Genomic DNA, 9,830 nt, shown 5'->3' on the forward strand with positions numbered 1-9,830 from the left:
TGGCTAGAGCAGGTAAGCCATAAAATTTGATTAGTTGTTATTATTTCATATTCATTTTCAAGAGCTAAAAATGGCATGCAATTTGGAGCAAGAAATGGTGCGGTTTGCAAATAAATAGAACCAATCACATTGCAAGGATCACCAGTGATTTTAGAATGGGTGTAATAAATTGAGAAATTGTATGAAATAAGTAAAAAGGACGAATGATAACTAGACTCTCAGTCAAATGAAAGAGTCTGTTCAAAACAATTACAACATTTGCAGGTTTCAGCAATCAGATTCCCTGTATAACAGACAGCTGAAAATGTCCTATATAAATCAAATCAGTTGCCCGATTTTGACATATTATAATTTATTCTTACTTTGCTCTGAGGCATATATCTGATCCTGAATATGTGTTATTCGCCTTTACCCAACCAAGTTGGAAATATATACCAAAATTCTTCTTGGCTTCCTCAATTTAACATGTACCTTTAATTAATTAGTGAAACACAGATTATTTCAATAGGGTTAACTTCAACTTTACTTTTTCCTTGTGCCAGGGAAGACTCTAGTCTCACGTAAATTAGTAACAGGGAGATTGGAGTAATGCGGAATTTTGAAACCCCATAAAACTCCTGTTTTCTAAAGCAATCTAGACCCCCAAAGAGTCGAACTGCCCTTAACCTAATTTTAATTACATTTTTCTAAGAGGAAGAGTATGATTTTTTGCAACCCCTCAAAAAGTCTTTACTATGAGAATTCCAAAACCATGAACACTAGAATTATTTCTGGAATGTTAATGTGTTACAAGGAAAAAGCCATAAATCAGATCTCAATGCATAGATGAAAACTGCCAGTTGTACTGGTAATTAACTGTGTAGCTTGCATTTTTTGTGGTTTTATCTCGCATGTGATTGGTAAATACACAATTAAAATGTCAAAGTCATAAATTATCAAAGTGTTCATGGTTTTTGGATTAGCATAGTACATGTAATAGCTAAAATCTTTCTTTAATTAAACTTGCATGGCCATAAAATTTCCAGCTACAACAATAAGCAAAATTTAAAACAGGTCTGCACAGTAGTTTGTGTTAGTCAATGAAGTTTTGTTTTTGTTTTTTTAGTCTCTTGGGCAGATATTCTTTTGGCTCACAAATAATTCTCTCTCATTAAAGAGGTCAGGAGAGATTGCCTGCTAAACCAAAAGAATGTCTGCATTGGAGGCTATTCACACAGTAATTACAATAAAGATGTCTTGATGGCTTCTCTGATGGCCACAGCATTCCTGTTTTGTCCTTGGTTTGAGTCGACTGGGAAAACACCAAGATGGAGCTGCACACCTTGCAGCCACTCCTCATTAAAGTCCTCACCCATGACTTCACAGAAGTTGTGCAACACACAACAAGCAGCAATGACAAGACAAACAGTCTCAACATTAAGGTCCAGCCTCTTTGCAATGCATCTAAACCTACCCTTTAGCCTTCCATAGGCATTCTCAACCACCACTCTTTTCGTGCTGAGGATTTTGTTGAAATTCACTTGTTCTCGCGTTAAGTTCCCATTATCAGTATACGGCTTCATTAGCCAGTCACTGAGCGCATATGCGGAGTCTCCAACTATCAAAGGCGGAACTCTCACACCTGATATGACTCGAGATAATTGAAGCGGTAGGAAAGTCCTCGCACAACAGTGGGAAAACAGCGGTGAATTTTTAAATACGCGCGCGTCGTGAACTTTCGCCGGCCATCCAACTAAAATGTCAACAAAACGATAGTTGCTGTCAACCAATCCCTGCAGTGTTACTGCGTGGAATCCTTTTCGATTTACATAATCTTACGGACTTTGGAGAGGTGCAATGATGGGCACATGGCAACCGTCAAGAGCGGCCACTACTTGGAGAAACCCCGCACGATCTCTAAAACCATCGATCTGATCTTGTACTTCTTGCTGATTTTGCGGAAAGAAAATATACCGAGGAAGAAGAATACCTGCAACTACCTCGCATACCTGTTTCACGATGGTACACACGGTGGATTTTCCAACGCCAAACAAGTTTGCAATAGTTCTGTAGCGAGCGGAGTCGGCAAGCCAATACAAAGTAATTGCAACGCGATGGCGAACTGCAATGGCTTTACGAAAGTTCGTGTTCCGTTTCGCGATATGGGGTGATAGTTCAGCGCACAGATATTCAAACGAATCCTTCGACATCCTGAAGTTCTCTACCCAATCATTATCGCTCCAGCCTTGGCAGGTCTCCTCCCAAAAGGACTGAGATCTGCTTTTACTCCAAACGCGACGTAAACTTGGGGCGCATTGAAATATTTGCCGCGCCAGCAACAACAAAAATAAAGATGATACAAGACGTCTGCGGCGGAGGTATCGGTACAGTCGTCTCCTGGCAAGCTTTGCGCGATTTTCCGCGATTTCTCGGTTTTCTTTCCGTGTTTTCCAAAACAAAAGCACAAAATTTCGCGCATCCGCCATTTTGTTTACATGTTGTGGTTGTATGATGTTGCATTATTTTACGTCAATTACAATTACACGAACGCGAGGCTGAGCATGAACATGAGGCTGCGTTGTTGTCAGCTCTTGTTGATCAGTGTGAACAGGTTTATCATTTAACCATGTTTAATCAAACATGGTTTCATCAAACTTTGTTAAATTAAACATGTTTTGTTGGTGTGAACGGGGTATAAGATGGCGTTTCAACGAATAGGCCTTTTCTAAGTTGCTTTGAACCTCATTAGGAAAGCGAGGCTATATGTGAGTTGCTGTGAACCTCATTATGAAACTGAGGCTTTAAGCTTTGCGCTTAGCCTCGCTTTCATAATGAGGTTCACAGCAACTCGGAAGTGAACTGTTTGACTTCGTTTCACGGGCTAAATTTCAAACTAATGACCCAATTATTATTTTTTTATATTTCACAGGGACAGCAGAACGGCAAGGTTGTTCCAAGGGAGCCGAAACCCGGAGAGTTTGTCACGTGGACAGGAGATGGGTTCGCTGAAGTAAAGGATAACGCCGCCTTGGAATACGCTTTTTTTTTTTTTTTTTTTTTTTTTTTTTTTTTTTTTATTTTGTCCATTATATTATAAATACAATCAAATAGAATCTTATGACTGCTAACTTAGATATAATGGCAGGAGATCTTAGCAAGCTCAATGAGCTTTTCTATGAAGATCCCCTTATTCAAGCTTAGACTAATTACAGGGCAGATGGTGATTTATTATAATTCTAGATAGATTACTTCTAATACTTGCTTTGTCCTAAAACAAAACTAAAAACCTAATAACCTAAGATACTTTGATTTTGCACATAAGCCTTTGCGCTTCTCTTAAAAAAATTATAACCTTGTAATGATTTCAATTCATTTGGTAAATTATTCCAAATATGCGCCCCCCTATATTTTAGTGAAAATTTCCCATAATTTGTCCTTTTGTAATCAATATATACATTTGATGCTGAACGAGTACCATGACTATGTATATTCTTATTTAAAGTAAAGTAATTATTAAAATATTTTGGTAAATTATTGCTAAAGTATGAATACATAAAGAGTGCTATAAGATACATGTTTAACTCATATATATTAAGAATTTTCAGAGATTGAAATAGCGCCTTGGATTTATCATGATATTTTGAAAAAGTCATTAACCGCACCAATTTTTTCTGTATGGTAATTATCGGTTTCAGTCTAGTTTGGTAAGTGCTTGTCCATATTATGCCACAATATGTTAGATATGGATACACCATAGTGTTATATATTGTCTTTAGTGTTTGGATAGATAACACATGTCTAGCCTTGGCCATGATCCCTGTCATTTTCGCTATTTTTGTTGAGATTTGGTCAATATGCTTTCTCCAAGAGAGTTCGTCATCTATATATAAACCAAGAAATTTTGTGTAATTAACCTTATCAATCTGTTGATCATTTATTTTAATTTCAAAAACTTGGTCTAGTTTTTTTCTTTTAGTTTTAAATACCATGAAGTGTGTTTTCTTAACATTTAGAGAAAGCTTAGGGACTGGTCATAAAGTACAGGGGGGGTGGGCTGGAAAAAAAGGGGGGGGTGGGTCACTGTTTTCATGCATGTAAAAAGGGGTGGGCTAGCAAAAACCATGCATCATTAAAGGGGTGGGGCACATAATATTTTTGCACATGTTTTGCATCAAATGGTGCCTTTTGCCAGTAAAACTGTGAAATGTATTAACAGTAAAAGCACAAATTATAATTGTGTAGTTTCAGAAAATATCCATCCCCCATCACAGAGGGAATTTATAAAAGGACGCCCTACCGCCAGGAACTTCCAAGTTTCTTTCATACAATCTCTGTAATTTTGTTCTTTCTCTTACCACCATCCCCTCCAGAATCTTGAATTCCCTCCATGGGTGGGGTAAGGATATTTTCTGGAACTACACATTCTATCAAGAAAAGGGCAAGTTCACTCGCATCCATTAAAATGAACAACTATGATTCCATGTGGTTATTAATGATACATATTAGATGCACATTATCTTCTCAAAATCATTTCAGGTATTTCAACAAAAATAGATCTCATGCAATGATAAACTTCAAAAACAAGACTTTGTGCATGTGTGCTCCTTCCTCTATCATACTTGTCCTCTAATTTGTCTAGTTTTATGTATAGTCTTACCTTTATTTACTAGGGGTGGGTCATTTCATTTTTTACCTGAAAAATATGGGTGGGCCATGCATTATTCTGCAAAAATATGAGGGTGGGTCACACAAAACTAGCCTTCGTAAAAATGAATTTTTCCAGCCCACCCCCCCCGGTACTTTATGACCAGTCCCTTATTGCATGAAAGCCAAGATGTGATGTTTTTTAGTTCTTGGTTCATGGTGTTGTATAAAATATCAACATTTTTATGACTATAAAACAAGTTTGTGTCATCAGCAAAGAGAATAAATGATAACTTTTTTGAGCACCTTGATATATCATTCATGTAAATGAGAAACAAGAGTGGTCCAAGGACAGAGCCTTGGGGTACTCCACATGTTATAGTTAGGCTTTGTGATTGTACTGACTTGTATTTTACTATTTGTTTTCTTCCTGTCAAATAATTTTTAAACCATTCATTTACAATCCCCCTTATTCCATAATGATCAAGTTTCCTTAACAGAATTTCATGATTTACAGTGTCAAATGCCTTAGCAAGGTCTAGAAATACTCCCAATGTATATTCATTGTTGTCTATTGCTTGTGATATTTTTGTTATTAGTTCAATGGTTGCTAAGTTTGTAGAGTGTTTCCTTCGAAAACCATACTGACTTGGCTTGACTGACTAATGTGCCATACACTGGGGAGTACAACATCCTAGTGCGATATGAACCCAAGGTACAGTTACACGGAACTCAGCACATCTTTGATACCGTCATTGTTCAGGGGAATCGAATCATCAATCAATCATTTATTTACCCGCGTAACGTCTATGAAACAAAAGTTCGTTAAAAATACGTACCTGCATCTACAAGTTATAAAAAATTGAAAAGAAAACTATAATACAAATTTAGTTGCACAAAACAATTCAACTATAACATCATAGATCGAAGTGAAATATATGTAATATATTTGAACTGCGCATGACCAGCTCCCAATTTGCTTGATAGCTCAGTTGGTAGAGCACTGCACCGGCATCACAGAGGTCATGAATCGCTTTCAAGCCTGAATTTTTTTGCAGGTTTTCTTTTCGCAACTGCTTAAGTCGCGTACTTGCATAATAGACTTTCTCAAAGTCGCTCGCTTGCTTCTCTCTGGGCTTTTTTTCCTTAATAGGATTCTGGGATATGGAAAGTAAACGTTAAAATACAACACATTGATGGACTCCCACTGACCAGCGGTAAATGCCAAAACGCTGCTAACGCCAATGATCCCAGCTACGGGAATTTCTCAGTGATTTTGGCGACTCCACGGCGGTATGTGTTAATGCTACCTCCAATACAGTTGCTGAGTAAATACCGGAGTGAATTTGTTTCTTCTTCGGCTTTACAGTCTTTACATGTAAATCCCAGGCTTGAATGAGCTGTTCGCGTGCCTTCGAAGCGTTTTCTTTGCAGTCATACGACTCCAAATCCACCGCCAAGAAAATTGTAATCCAAGATATTCGGTAAAATTGTTGTTTAGATCGCTTTTCACCAAACTGGATGGAGAATCTTACAAATAATCTTGCCTATTCACTTACTTTTAATAGGACTTACGATTACTGAGGTTTACTGCGAACGCACGATGTTCGATGCGCGTATGACGTCACACAAAGATTTCATACAAGCAACCCCATTTTAGAACAATTTGTTGAATCCGTTGTAACAGGATGAATAATTTAGTCAGAAGAAACCACTGTATTTTCTTTACATGACGTAATCGACTATAATTTTACAACATTGAATTTCCGCGGTCAAGGTTTTGTGAAGTAAAACGTACACAGGAAAATTTTAAACAATTTCCGTTGTAAATAATTTCTAACGCCTGGTTCACACATAAGGGCGAAGTCACGTAAATGCAAAATAAAAAATTAAGTGGATCATTTGTCGGCACTATAGTTCTGAAACAACACAAGGAGGCTAGCACTCCAGACTGGACCCAGGGTAAAGTTTTCAAATTACAATATCGCACGTAAGATAAATTTCGATATCCTTCATACCTCATCATTATTTCAACAAACGATCAAAGTTAATTTTCTCATCGGTTTTCAAGCAACAGCTATTACCATAGCAACAAAAACGCATTGCCTCTTATTTTAAACATCGTCTATTATTTCGAAATCTAGTCAGACACTTTATGACGAAACTTAAGGGATTTAAACTACCTTATCAAGACAACTTGTAGGCGAAATTAGGAAAAAAAAATCTGTAAGAGCGTTTTCAAGTAAATAGAGAATCAAGTTTTATGGGGTGTTATTGTTTATTCCCGTATTTTTCACCAATATCTCTGGCAAAATAAAACTTGACACTTTTGTCTTTTTTCTTAAAAGGTCATTCCTCATAGCAACACATTCTAAATGTATATTGAGCTTAAGATTATATTTATGTTTGAAAACAGTGAAAATAAAGCGCAGATGAACGAAAAAGTTCCTATTTTGCATAAATCGAGATATCTTTAAAATACCCAGACAGATTTTTCTGTTAAATTACAAGCGGTTAGAGTAAGAATCCTTTTCGACATTCACGCAAGTTTTAGGCTCAAGAACCGAGACCGATGTTAGATAAAAATGCTCAATCATTATTCGCTTTCTCCGAACGAGAGTTTTATTTTGATTGTCCCGGTCTATTCCACTGCTATTCACGTGCTGTGAATATTTATGATTACGCCGTGAAGTCGTGCAAAATATGCTCTTGCTTCTCAAGTCCTATATTGTAAATTTTATCTTTTGCACGACCTCACGTTCAGATCGTTCAGCCGATGGTAGGTTAAAAGTTTACGGCTTCTTCAATAACTGTGCCTTACTCTATCCCACGCCCATTAATTTCCCAAGATTTATATCGGATCACGAAAATGATGTTTGATGACGAGATGTAATCACCTTCACTCAAAATGAAAAAGTCACGACAGTCAGTTCATGACTTCAGCAGATTTGTGGTCGGATTTTATTGCACTTTCCAGATTTAAAAGCTATTAATTATGCAATCAGCCCGGTATAAATGTGTGTTTTCATTTATTTGTTCGAAAATGTTTCTGCCCTGAAAGAAGAGGAACTGTGTCATTTACTTGTTAAACGCCCACTAAAAGACAAACAGATCGTGACAAACCGCACACACAGACGTATGTGAGACAGTGAAGTGGAAAACATTCTTACTCAAAATAAGTAATAAATCTTAAACTAATAAATTCCGCTTAAATTTTTTCCTTGCAGGAATTTAAGATGTTTATTGCGACAGACGTATCATATCCTTAAGAAGTTATCTATTATCTTGGATTAAGTAAATCCCCTTGTCATCTTGAGTAATCAGCAGTAATCGTGCGTGCAGAAAAGTTCCAGCCTAAAAAACGCCTCCTTTAACCTAGTCTCTAAACGGCTACTACAATATTAACTTGCCTTTGCAACAGGGCTAACAGGTTCCGGTCTTGTTCTTACCTGTTTACATGTTACATTGGTTACTCTTTCTTTGTTTCCAATCTGTCTCATCGTGTATTAAAGTTAGTTCCAGTAGTGTCTCTAGCAACCGATGTGGCATCCAAGGGTATCCCAGGAGCCATGGTATGGAATCCCAAATATATTGGGTTCCCAAGTCTCCACTGATAAAAATCAGTAGGTAGGTAGAGGGGAGAAACCCATATTAAGGAAATAGACTTGGGAAGGGGTAAAGTATGTATATAGAGATAAGGGTTAGCTATTGTTTGGGATTGACTAGTTTGGGGGTGGGGCAAAACGTGTTTAAGGATTAGGGTCAGCTAGTTTTGGGAAGGGGGAAACCCTGTATACGGATTTGGGTTAGCTAGTTTTGAGAGGGAAAACCCTGTATATCGATTAGGGTTAGCTAGTTTTGGGAAGGGGGAAGCCTTGTATATCGATTAGGCCTAATTAGTTTTGGGGAGAGGGAAAATCTTTACTGGGATTAAGGTTAGCTAGTTTTGGGGAGGTGGAAACCCTGTATATGTCTTAGTTATCAAACTTATATTATAATAATTAAATTTTTGTAGACAGAGGTAGATTATAGAGGAGAAGAAAGAAAAGTGAAAGAAATAATAGATTGCAGCAGTGACAAGGTATTTTTATTTGAAATTGACGGCACTTTTGTGCTGTTTAATCAGATTTGTTAATCTTAAATTATCAACCAATTTGATCCGAAACGGGTGGATGCTTAGTGAGGGGAGGGTTTTTTTATTTTTACGGTGCACGTCATTATGTATTAAAGGAAACCTCCACTCTCGAAACATGTTAACGCTAAGTTATTGAAAATACAATTTTTTCTTTGAAATTTTATTGGAAAACATGGAATTAATATTTCAGTGTCGGAAAAAACATGATTTGATTTTCGGCTATTTTCGCTTTTAAATTTCCCGCGCGCCGCCATCTTGGATTTCATGACGTTATAAGGTTGCTCAATTGTTTTACACAAAAGAACTTCTGCTGAATAACAATAGCGGCAACCATTACACGTCATAAAATTCAAAATGGCTGCCCCCAGGAAATTTAAAAGCGAAAGTTGTCGATAATCATATCTAATTTTTAACACACTTGAATGTCATTTCTACGTTTTAGACAAAAATTTAGAATCTAGACACTATTTCCAACGCTTACCGGTCAATTTGTTTCGAGAGTGGAGGTTCCCTTTAATATCATACAATAAACAGTAAAACTAGCGTTTTTTGGTGTAGTGGATTTTGTGATCAGAGCATAGGCGCACGAATCACTTCATCGAGTGGCGTGACCGGTCGGCACGGGATCTTAGTCAAGAGTCCTACCAGAGTGACTGGTCTACAAAATTTTGGTTTATTGTTTTGGCGAGTAGCGGACAAACATAGGCAAATGTTCGCGGGAAAACAATGTGACCCGATGAAAAAATTCGAAAAACATCGTTCCAGGTTAAAAAAGTTAGAACTTTGCCTTTAGTGTGACGTTAAAAGGTGGAAATATTTCTCCAAATATTTCGCTCATTCAAATCCTGTGATGGCGAGTAATCGAACACAAATCGCAGTGAAGCGATTGACATGTTGTAATATTTTGGGGTCAGAAATTTCTTCTGAAAAAAGTTAGATTTGAAAATATTGTTTGTGAATTTTCTCGGATTAAATTCTAATGGCGGGTCAAAATTGCGTTTGTGTAGTAGTCTAAAAGTTTGCTTGAAAGTTTTTGACTGGGCAAATAGATTTCATTTGGCCGTGGGTCTGT

The 9,830-nt window shown here is 37.1% G+C and overlaps 1 long non-coding RNA gene across 1 annotated transcript; it reads left to right on the plus strand.

The window, feature by feature from the left end:
* The first annotated feature begins 5,284 nt into the window (after positions 1-5,284).
* On the plus strand, positions 5,285-9,751 carry LOC146459198 (uncharacterized). The gene is made up of 2 exons (XR_014858066.1): positions 5,285-5,338; positions 5,777-9,751. It is a non-coding gene; the product is annotated as an uncharacterized LOC146459198 (long non-coding RNA).
* The last annotated feature ends 79 nt before the right edge of the window (positions 9,752-9,830 follow it).

The sequence above is a fragment of the Pavona decussata genome, unplaced genomic scaffold, assembly GCF_977016875.1.
Source record: "Pavona decussata unplaced genomic scaffold, jaPavDecu1.1 SCAFFOLD_223, whole genome shotgun sequence".
In the NCBI taxonomy this organism is placed as follows: domain Eukaryota; kingdom Metazoa; phylum Cnidaria; class Anthozoa; order Scleractinia; family Agariciidae; genus Pavona; species Pavona decussata.